General features: G+C 51.9%; 1 pseudogene; it reads left to right on the forward strand.

Moving 5' to 3' along the window:
• The first annotated feature begins 5,599 nt into the window (after positions 1-5,599).
• On the forward strand, positions 5,600-6,532 carry LOC132076984 (olfactory receptor 14A16-like; annotated as a pseudogene).
• The last annotated feature ends 5,524 nt before the right edge of the window (positions 6,533-12,056 follow it).

The following is a 12,056-nucleotide window of genomic DNA, read 5'->3' on the forward strand; positions in this document are numbered from 1 at the left end:
GGGAGCTCTCTGCCACTCAGTCAGTCACTCAGTCTCACAGGCACAATCTTCAGCCAAAGTGGTCCTGTGGGGCTGTCAGTGAAGTTGGTCCCACAGATGTTGAAGGGTGTGGGATCTCAGCACCTCAGGATGGAGGTGCAGAGTGGCCGAGACCACCCTTGGGGGGCTCGGGAGTCCTGGAATGTTGCCAGAAGTGTCTGGTGGCAGGGCTTTGATCCTACACAGGAAATGACACCTGTATGAGGACTGGGAGGAATTCACTGGGTGAATGGTGAAGGGATAAGTTAGTTAAAGTGTAAAACATAGGGTTTAGGATTTTGGTACAGGGGGGTCTAAAGAAGTAAGATGGTGGAATTGGGGCGTGTCCTGTTCTTCTTCTTCTTCTTCTTGGCCTCCATCTTCTGTGGTGATGGTGGCACTTTGGGATTGGTTATTACTAGAAGTGCACCGGTTAATAAGGGTAGAAGGTATTGGGGAAAAATTATAAATATTGTACATGTAACTTCGGGTATAAAGATAAGTGACCGCCCCGGGGGCTTGCGGAGTGTGCCCATGGCTGACTTGCTGTGCAGACCTCTGTCGGGCTGAAAGAAAATCTTTTAGATAAACAATTAATAAACACCGAGACCAAGACAAGATCAGGAGTCTCTCCTCGTCCTTTGAAGCGTCGGGCTCTTCAAGGCCATCCCTGGGCCTTTCCAGGCCACCTAGACAGCACAGAAAACTTACAAGTGGCGTCCCTGAGCTATCTCCGGTCATAAAACAGCAAAGAGAAACATGAAATCTACAGAAGGGATTGTGAACTTCTTCTTCAGTGAGATTTGATAAAACTCGAGTCTCATTTCAGTGTTGCGGCTGACCCACAGGGGTACAGCTTCCAGTGGTGTCTGACTGGCAGGATCACCACTGGAGAAACTCACAGGGACCTCAATGAATCAGGTCCCTGTTTGGGTGCCAGGTGTGGTGTTGTGGCACTACTGAGGCTCTTGGAGTGTCCAGCACTCATGAGCCCAAAGCTCACTGCTACCTTAGAAAGCCGAGAGAATAGGCAGGATGGGTCTTCATATGATCTCCTGCAAAGTGGGTTTATTGGTACAGGAACAGGGTACACAGCTGAACAGGCCCCAGGGACGAAGACAGAATGTAGGCTGAGGGAAAAGGGCCTTATATGGGGTAGTGAGGGTGGAGCTGAGGGTCAGGGCACAATGGATATGGGGGAAAATGGTGCAGAGGAGAGGTCAGAGGTCAGGTCAACCAATAGGGAAACAAGGGTGAAGGAACACAGCAAACTAGGGCCAATGGAGGGACAGAGAGAAAAGAGCATTCTAGGGCTAAACAAATGTAGGCAATAGGAGTTGAACTAGGGTAATTAGGCCAATGGGCCAATGGGGTAACATAACGTGACATAGATCATATGTCTGCAAAGATCTATGGGAGAAGAAAGTGTCTCACCCTAACCTGAAAGCCTATTCCTCTTATCTGGAACCAGTCCTCCATGTTTGGGAGATTGAGACTCTGATGGCAGGGCTCTGGGCCTCCACACATCCTCACAGCTGGCCCAGGGCAGGTCTGGAGTGGTCTTGGTGGCAGATTGGACTTGGCACAAACTTGAGGAGGGAGTCTGTTTTCAACAGGGAGCTTAGGAGTTTCAGATTACTAAAATAAATAAAGAAAACCCCCTCTTTGCCTGGCTGCAGCCAGTTCTCCAAGCTAAGCTGACCCCAGGTGAGTGAGGAGAGACAGGATGGGGTTTGGAAATGTCGAGCAAGGCTCTCCACACTGGGTCAGATCTCAAGACACAGCTTCTCAGAGCAGGCCAGACCTCCTTAGGAAAGCCCCTGGGTCTATCAGTCACAGAATGCTGCTAGCATTTCTTCTCTAAAGAGAACATACACCCTTAAAACAGGAATGTGGATTTATTAGAAGCTATTTGAAATATTTCTCTGTAACAATAGAAAAAGAACTTCCTAGTGAACTGCACTACAGTTGAGGGAAATCAAAGCAAAACCATGATTTGTCAGGAGTGCTTGATCATAATGATCCCCATGGTGCATTAGGAGCTGAGCCCTGGAACCTCAGGGCCTGAGAGGAGATTGCACAAACCTTTCCAGGAGTCAAAGATGGACAAAAACCCCAAAGTTTCTTGAGGCATGAATGGGTCCCTCTGAGGTCCATCCCCAACACAGGCTCCTCATGGACTCCTTGGAGAAGAGAATTGGAGGCCAGGATTGCATGAAATCCTCTAAGAGACTCCGTGCAGAAAGGAAAATCCAAAGTACCTTAAAAACCTTGAGTATCTCAAAGTATTAATGAGCACTACTGGGTGTCAGTACAAAGCTCTCAAGGGACTCATTAAAGAAGAAAATTGGGGACATGATTGCACAAAACTCTCACAGAGTTTGTATCAAAAGGGAAACACCAAGTACCTTAAAAAATCTGAAGTACCCTGAAGTATTAATGAGCCCCACTGAGTTTTGTTACTGACAAAGCCTCTCCAGGGACTACTTACAGCAGATAATTGGAGGCTGTAACTGCACAAACCTCTCAGAGACTCCAAGGCAAAAGCAAAACCCAAAGTCCTTTGAAAAACCTGCACAGAGGCTCCTGGCCCAGAGGCAGCTCCTGGCAAGGGCAGCGCTGCAGAGAGACGGCTCTGCCCAGGGGCAGCTCCTGTGCACAGCCCAGCAGGGCTGGGGCACTGCCTGCAGCTCCCCTGTGCACAGCACAGGGGCACACAGGGGTTAAACTCAGCCTGGGCTGGGAGCACAGAGCAGAGCTCACCCAGGGCTCACTAGAGCAGAAATCAGCCCAGGTTTGAAACAGTCATTCCCTGGCTGTGGGAAGAGAAGCTGCAGTTCCTGCAGGGATCTCCTGGAGCTGGCACATCCCACAGCTTTGAGGACCTTTCAGGAGGACTCTCAGGGCTGCTCCAGGGCAGGGCTGTGGCCCTAGGGCAGGGCTGGCTTTCCCTGCTGCCCCAGCCCAGGCACAGCACAAGGCAGCTCCTGTTGCCAGGCTCTGCTGCAGGGCTGAGCAGCCGGGGCTGCAGCCAGGGGTGCCCAGGGCTGTCCTGCAGAGCAGGGTCCTGCAGCCCAGGGTGCTGTGCTGGGGCAGGGACTCTGCTGCCTGCCAGGGACAGCTCTCAGCCAGCCCTGGCAGCTGCTCCCAGCGCTGGGGAGAAGCTGTGGGGGGAAGGAGCCACCTTGAGGAAGGCAGGGGCTGCTGATGAGAGGGGCTGGGTGGGGCAGGGCTGCTCCCAGCTCCAGACCAGCCTGGGTACATCTCCAGAGGACACTTCCCAAAGAAGGTAAGCCTGGGATTGCTGTAAAGATCAGGAGCTTTCCTGAGAGTGTTTCAATTTTCTTCTTGGAGAAGGATGGGAAATTTGGGGTGATGACAAAAAGATTTTTGCTTTTTATACATTTTGAATGTATCCATAGTTCTGTAAATTACTATTATATAGTTATAAAACTATAATCCTTACTCTAGTAAACTCTTAACCAACTCTGTTAAATCACTATTATATACTTATATAACCATAATCCTTAATTACCATTAGTATGTTTCCTAACCTTTCTCTTAGATTTTAGAAAAATAGACATTTTAGACTGTCTAAATATATTCCTGAAATACTGTGTAGTCTTATTATCAGGAAGAGGATCTATAGGAGCATTTTTTTAATTGACCAGAATGTGAGCAGTCACAACAAATATTTTTGGCAAAGAAGCCTTTGGACCTAATCCAACAGGTTGTACCAGGGGTGTGTAACTAGGGAAACTGAATCTCCTATTAGATGTTACTGTTAAATTTTCTTTATCAATCAACCTTAATAAAGTGTGTAAATCAGGGCCCAGGTGTGCCCCATCCCCACTGCGATGCCTGGAAGCTTCCAATAAATGTGTGGTTTTTACTTTACTGTTCTAACACTGTTGCAAGTGGGTTTTTTTTCTCTTTGGGTTATGGACAACAGAGTGATGAGAGAAGCAGAACAGGAATTATAATCCCAGATTCACAGAACATTCTGAGTTGAAAGGGACACACAGGATCATCAAAGGAATGTTTGGACATTTACACAGACTCCAGAACTGTAACTTTGGGTGGTCAGTCTCTCTGCTGGGAGCCTCCCAAAGGGCCCTCAGCCACTTCTCAGCCCTGGGCAGCAGCAGCATCACCTCTGCAGGGCCCAGCAGGGCACTCCTGAGCTGCCCTTGCCCAGCTGCATACAGAGTCTGCCCCAGCCAGGGCCCTGCACACAGGCAGGTTTCTGTAGGGCCCCGGCCAGGGCACACGGGCTGGGATGGGCTCTGTGAGCACTGGCAGGGACAAGGCTCCTCTCAAGAGGGAATGTGCAGGCCCAGGGAGATGCTCAGGGAAGGAGAGGGGGCTGAAGAGAGCAGTGCTGGGGGCAGGATGAGGGCACTGTTGGTGTGAGGGAGGTCCCAGGCACAGCTGGGCAGGGGAACAGTGTCCTGAGTGCCCAGCTGTCTCTGCCCTGCCCTCTCAGGCACAGCACCACAACATCTTCTCTTGGTTCTGCCCTGCCCTGATATTGTCACTCTTATCTGCTGCTCTCAGGGAGGTTCTGGCATTTGCAGCAGCTGAGTCAGGCACTGCCCTTGGCATTCCTGCCAGGCAGGGCTGTCCATGGGAATGGGGTGTCCAAGCTTCCCTGGCACCTGTGAGGCTGTGGGCAAAGCAGTCCATGGGAAAGGGGAATGAGCTGAGCCCCCTCCCTGAGATCCCACCATAGGCACAGCCAGGGATCTCCTTGCTGTGCCCTTCCAAGCTCTGAGCTGCCCTCCTGGGTGCAAATCTGTGCCAGAGCCTCTGGGACTTCCCTGAATGTCCCATGGGGAACTGCAGAGGTGCCAGAGCTGAGGAAATACTGCTGGGTTTGCCAAGGGAGCCGTGAGTGTCCTTGGCACAAAGGGGTGCTGAGACCTTGCCCAGAGACCTTGAGAGAGGGTGAGACATTCAGGGATCCCTCTGCTCTGGGCAGGGTCTGGTTTATCCCAGGGTGATCCAGGAGTGTGATTGTGCTCTGATTGCAGCCAAAGGTGCAAAGGCAGTTGGGAACAAGCCCATCCATCCCCTCACCTTCCCTCAGCCACAGGGAATCCTTTGCCTCTCCCATCTCTCAGTGGCAAACTCTGAGTGCAGCAGGAATGCTGGGGATTTCTGACCTCAGAGAGCCAGAAATTATGTGTGGGGAGGAAAACAATTCCTAAAAAAACCTTCTGCTATTCATATCTTATGGGACTGTGAATGCAGATGCTACCAAGCCTGTCTGCTTTAGAAGCTATTCCCCTGTCAAATCTTGAACATCCAGCCTTGTCCCTCTGCCACATGGCCACAAACCCAGGGCAGTGGGGCAGAGATGGCTCCTCGAGAGCCCCCAAGCACAGGCCTGGCTGCTCCTGGCACACTCAGCCAGCACAACTGGAGCTCAGGCAGGGACCTGGGTGAAGGTTTTCCCAGAGCAGGAACAAGGCTACAGGGACAGTCTGCGGGGAATGGCCCAGGCTTGGCTCAAAGCAGCCGCTCCTGACTTGTCACTGTCCTTTCTCCATTATCAGATCCCCAAGTGCAGCCCCAGCAAATGTCCAACAGCAGCTCCATCAGCCACTTCCTCCTGCTGGCATTGGCAGACACGCGGCAGCTGCAGCTCCTGCACTTCTGCCTCTAGCTGGGCATCTCCCTGGCTGCCCTCCTGGGCAACGGCCTCATCATCAGCGCCGTAGCCTGTGGCCACCACCTGCACACGCCCATGTTCTTCTTCCTGCTCAACCTGGCCCTCAGCGACCTGGGCTCCATCTGCACCACTGTCCCCAAAGCCATGCACAATTCTCTCTGGGACACCAGGAACATCTCCTACACAGGATGTGCTGCTCAGCTCTTTTTCTTTATGTTCTTCATCTCAGCAGAGCTTTTCCTCCTGACCATCCCGTGCTACGACCGCTATGTGTCCATCTGCAAACCCCTGCATTACGGGACCCTCCTGGGCAGCAGAGCTTGTGCCCACATGGCAGCAGCTGCCTGGGCCAGTGCCTTTCTCTACTCACTGCTGCACACGGCCAATACATTTTCCCTGCCCCTGTGCCATGGTAATGTCCTGGGCCAGTTCTTCTGTGAAATTCCCCAGATCCTCAAGCTCTCCTGCTCCAAATCCTACCTCAGGGAACTTGGGCTCATTGCAGTTAGTGTCGTTTTTGGTTTTGGCTTTTTTGTGTTCATTGTTTTCTCCTATGTGCAGATCTTCAGGGTTGTGCTGAGGATCCCCTCTGAGCAGGGGCGGCACAAAGCCTTTTCCACCTGCCTCCCTCACCTGGCTGTGGTCTCTCTGTTCCTCAGCACTGGCACATTTGCACATCTGAAGCCCCCCTCCATGTCCTCCCTATCCCTGGATCTGGCCCTGTCAGTTCTGTACTCAGTGGTGCCTCCAGCCCTGAACCTCTTCATCTACAGCCTGAGGAACCAGGAGCTCAAGGCTGCAGTGAGGAGACTGATCACTGGATGGTTCCAGGAACATTAAACTGCTGGCCAATTTCTGCCAATCACTTGTACTAAAAGACATCTTTCATACTTCTTGTTGCTTTGGTTGTGGTTTGTTCTTTTTTCCTTTGTATTAGTTTTCGTATTGTCCACAAAGAAATGTCACTGTTTGTGCCATTTCTCATTTTGTTTCTCTCCAACTTCCATGTGGCCAGAGACTGTGTCAATGAGGGGCTGCACTCCTGGTGGCTTTAAAGGAGCTAAAGGATCTCCCAGCAAAGTTTTTTCCAGAGATGCCCTTTTGTTGCGTTCCCTGGAGCTGCAGCAGCAATATCTGTGTGCAGAGCAGGGGGCAGATCAGTGCTGAGTACATCAACTTTGGTCCTGCTGGCCACACCATTCCTGATCCAGGCCAGGAGCCATTGGCCTTCTTGGCCACCTGGGCACACTGCTGCCAAAAGCCCAGCCTGCTGTCCATCAGTCCCTGCAGGTCCCTTTCTGCCTGGCTGCTCTCCAGCCACTCTGTCCCCAGCCTGTAGCACTGCAGGGGTTGTTGTGGCCAAAGTGCAGGACCCGGCCCTTGGACTTTTTAAACCTGACCTTGTTGGATTCATCCCGTGGATCCAGCCTGTCCAGGTCACTGTGCAGAGCCTTCCTATGCTTCCACAGAATCAACACTCAGATCCAGCTTGGTGTCATCTGCAAAGATGTCCTTGGTTTCGTTGGGGCCCCTCAGTGTCACAATGGCCTCCTTGTTACACCAGGCCCTGCACTGTCACACTGGTCTCCTTGGTTCCATGAGACCATGTGTCGCAGACATTTCTCCACAGAATTCCTCTCTTTCAGATTTCTGCATCTTCGGGAGGCCAGAGGCCCCCGAAGAGAAGGTAAACAATTATTATCAGCTGCTGGGGAATGCAACAGGAACACCTTGATTGGCTCATTTTCTATGTTTATAATTAAGGGCCAATCACCAGTGCAAGCCAGGGGACTGAGTCCTTGGCCACAGCTTTGTTGTGGATTCTTTTCTATCTATTCTTAGCTTAGCTAGCAGCTCTGCAAACCTCTCTCTATATTCTTATTAGTATAACTATAATGTATTATATCATATATTAATAAATTCAGCCTTCTGATTCAAGAAACAAGATTCACCGTCTCTCTATCACCAGCTGCGCCCACATATCTGGTGACCCCTCGTGTAAGAGCAAAGATTAATAAGACCAGAGGAGCAAAATTGCTGCACTGGGTAAAAATCCTGTATGTGTGGCATTTGATGGTTGCTTTGAAGTGACCACACAAGTGGATTCAAGCCAGGAGCTGAAGAACCGAAGATCCTGATTTGGACAGAATTCACAGCCAAGGCTGACCACAACAGAACTTTCATCTGGAAAACCATCAGGAAAAATGATGGAAAAGAGCAGCAGACCTATGGAGCTGGCCAGAGCAAGCTGGACTCTTTCAAAATGGACTGTTCACTTCTCTATCCCTGATGAACCAGCCCTTCGTAGCTTGTGGCTGTTCGTATGGCAAACACATGCCTTGTCAGAAGAGATTCAATTCTCCCCTTCAGAGGAAAAGCTCATAGCCCTCTGGAAATATTGGTGCAGAGAAGATGGTTTCTTTTTGTGAGAAACAGATATCTATGAATTCTTTAGATGGGCAAAGCTTTTTGGGTTCTTTGCTGATATTCTGTATGCTTTGGATGCTTTTGTCTGGGAGTGCATGGACTCCATTATCCAGCGCGTCTACATTGAGGGACGTGTCCTGCCTTCTATCTACCCAGCATTTATAAAGCTTTTCCCTGTCCTGAAATGCAGAGCAGCTCTTTTTCCATGGATCTCTAATTGTTATGGCCAAGCTCCGTTTCCACCGCCCTTGGCAGAAGACCCCGTGGGTGATGACTTTGGGCTTTCCGCCCCACCTTGCTTCGCGGCGGGGGGGGCTGAAACTTCGCAGCGCGAAGAAGTTTTTTTTACTCTTTCTCCGGAGCATGCTCAGATGGAGTGTTCTCCTTCCCCCCCTTCTCTCTCTCCGGGGGGATGGGAGCGGCCGCTCAAGCCAGTGCCGGCCTCTCAGACTCCGCCTTCAGACATGGGGGCGGCACCGGTCTATGAGGTTTCCTCCATGGCCCTGCTAGAGCTGTCACTCCAGGAGATCCCGTCTCCACCTCTCCAGGCGGTCCCACCCGCGGTTGCACTGGCCTCCCTGCCCCCGCAAGAGCCTGCGTCGGAGAAGGCAGAAGAGACAGCACTTCCGGCGATTGACCTGTTGCTAAGCAACAGCAACGCTCCGCCGCTTCTCCCTGCTCCGCTGCTGCCGTGCCTGCCGCCGCTTTCAGAGCCAAGGGATGCAGCAACGGCGTGTTCCCGCGCGTCCCCGCCTCCTCCAGCCGAGACAGTTCAGGATGGGGCTGAAAACGGAGCTGAACCTGCGGGACTCTCGGAGCAGCCCGCGGCTGATCCCACGATCAGCGTGATTCCCTCCTCAGCCGGCTCCTCCGCGGCCAGAGTCACTGCCGCGTTCCAGGCCAGCCCCAGCGTCACCCACAGCCCCGCGGGCCCCCACCCCGGCCCGGCGCCCCCCATGGCCGGCCCGCCAGCCCCGGGCCCGCCCCAGGAAGCGGCCCCGGAGGCTGGTCTCTCCTTCAGTGGAGCGGGGGCTGCCCACCAGCTGACTCTTGCGGCAGTCCGGCTGCCAGCTTTCAAGCTCGGCGGTTTGGGGGGTGGTGTTTCGGTTGCTGTCCCATGGAGGCTGCCATCTCTGCCGCCCCTCTTGTGCCCTAGCGGCGAGGGGGAGGGGGCTCCCGAAAGTTCTGCCTTTGGTCCCCAGCCCGGTGGGGGTGGTGCCGTGATGCTGTGGGAAACAAACATTCCCAGACCTGAGATGAAGATTCTCGGAGCAGCTTCTATTTCCCTGCTGCTGGCATGCCTCAGTGGTTTAGGGGAAAGGAAGCGTCTCACTACCCGTGCTGCCATTGTGCTGGCAGCAGGGTTCAGGACTGCGGGAATGCAGAACCTGCCTCATGGGTTTGGCCTGGGCCGTTTGGCTGAGGAAATTCCTGGGCCGGGCCCACTGCGAGGCCTCCTTATGTTTTTGGGGATTCTGGTTTGTCCTACCGGTCCGGGTCCCCCCTGTGTGAGCCAGTTTTGGGGTACCTGGTCCAGCATGGGCCAGGGCCCCCAGCGCCTTTCCTTCTCTGGCACTGCTCTGCTCGACTGCTGCTTCTTGTGCTTTTCGATTAAAAAAAAAAAAAAAAATTTAAAAATTAAATAAAAAATATTGAAAATACTGGGCAGCAGCTCTGAAGCATTGAAGCACTGAAAGGCCAGAAAGGACATTTCAAAATTGTACAAATTGTTTAAAATTGTATTAAGACTGTCAATGGTTTTTGATAACTATTGATGGAACTCTTTTTCAGAAGTCTGTTTCAGGACCAAAAGGACTCTCAGATATTCCAAGGGAAACAACTTCGGCTCTTGGACTGTTCCTGAAACTCAGCTGCATGGACTTGAATTCTCATTGCATTGTTTCTTGCAATTTTCTTATATTGTAGGATTGTTTTAGTGATTTATTAGTATTCTATATTTTATAGGTGAAGGAATTTCCTGTTCATTCCACATCAGCATTTTTCTTTTATTTTATACAATTTAGAAAGGTGAGATGTCGCAGACATTTCTCCACAGAAATACTCTCTTTCAGATTTCTGCGTCTTCGGGAGGCCAGAGGCCCCCGAAGAGAAGGTAAACAATTATTATCAGCTGCTGGGGAATGCAACAGGAACACCTTGATTGGCTCATTTTCTATGTTTATAATTAAGGGCCAATCACCAGTGCAAGCCAGGGGACTGAGTCCTTGGCCACAGCTTTGTTGTGGATTCTTTTCTATCTATTCTTAGCTTAGCTAGCAGCTCTGCAAACCTCTCTCTATATTCTTATTAGTATAACTATAATGTATTATATCATATATTAATAAATTCAGCCTTCTGATTCAAGAAACAAGATTCACCGTCTCTCTCTCACCAGCTGCGCCCACTCAGGTCGCAGTAATAACCATGCAGAGCAACAATGGTGTCCTTGGTTCCATTGGGCCCCAAAATGTGACAGTTGACCCCTCGGTTCTGTGGGGATTCACAGTGTCACAATGTTCTCGTTGGTGCTGCAGTTTCACAGTGGCCCCTTCGTTCCATGGGGCCTCAGAGTGTCACAATGGCCCCATGGTTACATGAGGTCCCACACTGTCACCATGGTCTGTGGGGTTCCACAAGTCACTTCAGCATCACAATGGACTCTTGATTCCATCCCGCAGTGTCAGAAGGCCCCTCGGCTCCTCTGGGCCCCGGAGTCTCCCAATGGTCTCCTTGGTTTTGCAGTGTCAAAATGGTGAAACCCCTTGGTTACATGAGGCCCTGCAGTGTCACAATGGCCTCTGTGGTTCCACGAGGACCCAGAGTGTCACAGTGCACTCCCTGGTTCCATTTGGCCCCACAGCACCACACTGGACCCCTGGTTCTCTGGGGCTGCATGGTGTCACCATGGTCCAATTAGTTCCATGAGGCCCTGCAGTGTCACAATGGCCCCAGAGTGTCCCAATCATCACAGAATGACAGAATCAAATAGGCTGGAAAAGACCTTTGGGATCATCAAGTCCAACCAATGCCCTCATACTGCCTTGTCACCCAGACCATGCCACTAAGTCCCACTGGAGAGGGACAGTGACTCTGCCACTTCTCCCCTGGCCAGCCCATTCCAATGCCCACTCACCCTTTCTGTGAAGAACAACTTCTTATTATCCAGCCTGAACCTCTCCAGGTGCAGCTTAAGGCTGTGTCTTCTTTACCTGCCCTCCAGCAGATCCACACTCACACCCAGCTTGGTGCCATCTGCAATTTTTGAATGGTGGACTGGATCCCCTCAGCCAGATCACCAGTGAAAATATTAAACAGGACTGGGCCCAACACAGATCCCTGGGGGACAGCACCAGTGCCTGGACACCAGCTGGGTGCAGCACCATCCCCACCACTCTCTGGGACCAGCCTCCAGCCAGCTCTTTACCCTGGGAAGGGTGAACATGTCCAAGCCATGGGCTGCAGTTTTTCCAGGGAATTCTGTGGCTCATGGTTTTAAAGACTTTGAAGTCCAGGCACACAACACCCACAGCCTTTCCTGCATCCACAGGCGGGTCACCTGGTCATAAAAGGAGACCAGGTTGGTCAGGCAGGACCTGCCACCCCTAAATCCACGCTGGCTGTCTCTGATCCCTCAGCCATCCTGTGGGTGCCCTGTGATGGCACTCAGGGTGATCTGTTCCATAACCTTGCTGGGCACCCAGGTCAGGTTGGCAGGCCTGGAGTTCCCCAACTCCTCCTTCCAGTCCTTCTTGGGGATGGGCTCACACTGGCACCTCCAGTCCTCTGGAACCTCCCTGCTGAGCCAGGACTGATGGTAAATGATGGAGAGCAGCTTGGGGAGCTCATCCACCAGCTTCCTCATCTCCCTGGGATGGATCCCATCTGATCCCACACACCTGTGAGCATCTGAGTGGCTAAGCAGGTCAGCAACTGCTTC

The sequence above is a fragment of the Ammospiza nelsoni genome, chromosome 9 (assembly GCF_027579445.1).
Source record: "Ammospiza nelsoni isolate bAmmNel1 chromosome 9, bAmmNel1.pri, whole genome shotgun sequence".
Taxonomy (NCBI): domain Eukaryota; kingdom Metazoa; phylum Chordata; class Aves; order Passeriformes; family Passerellidae; genus Ammospiza; species Ammospiza nelsoni.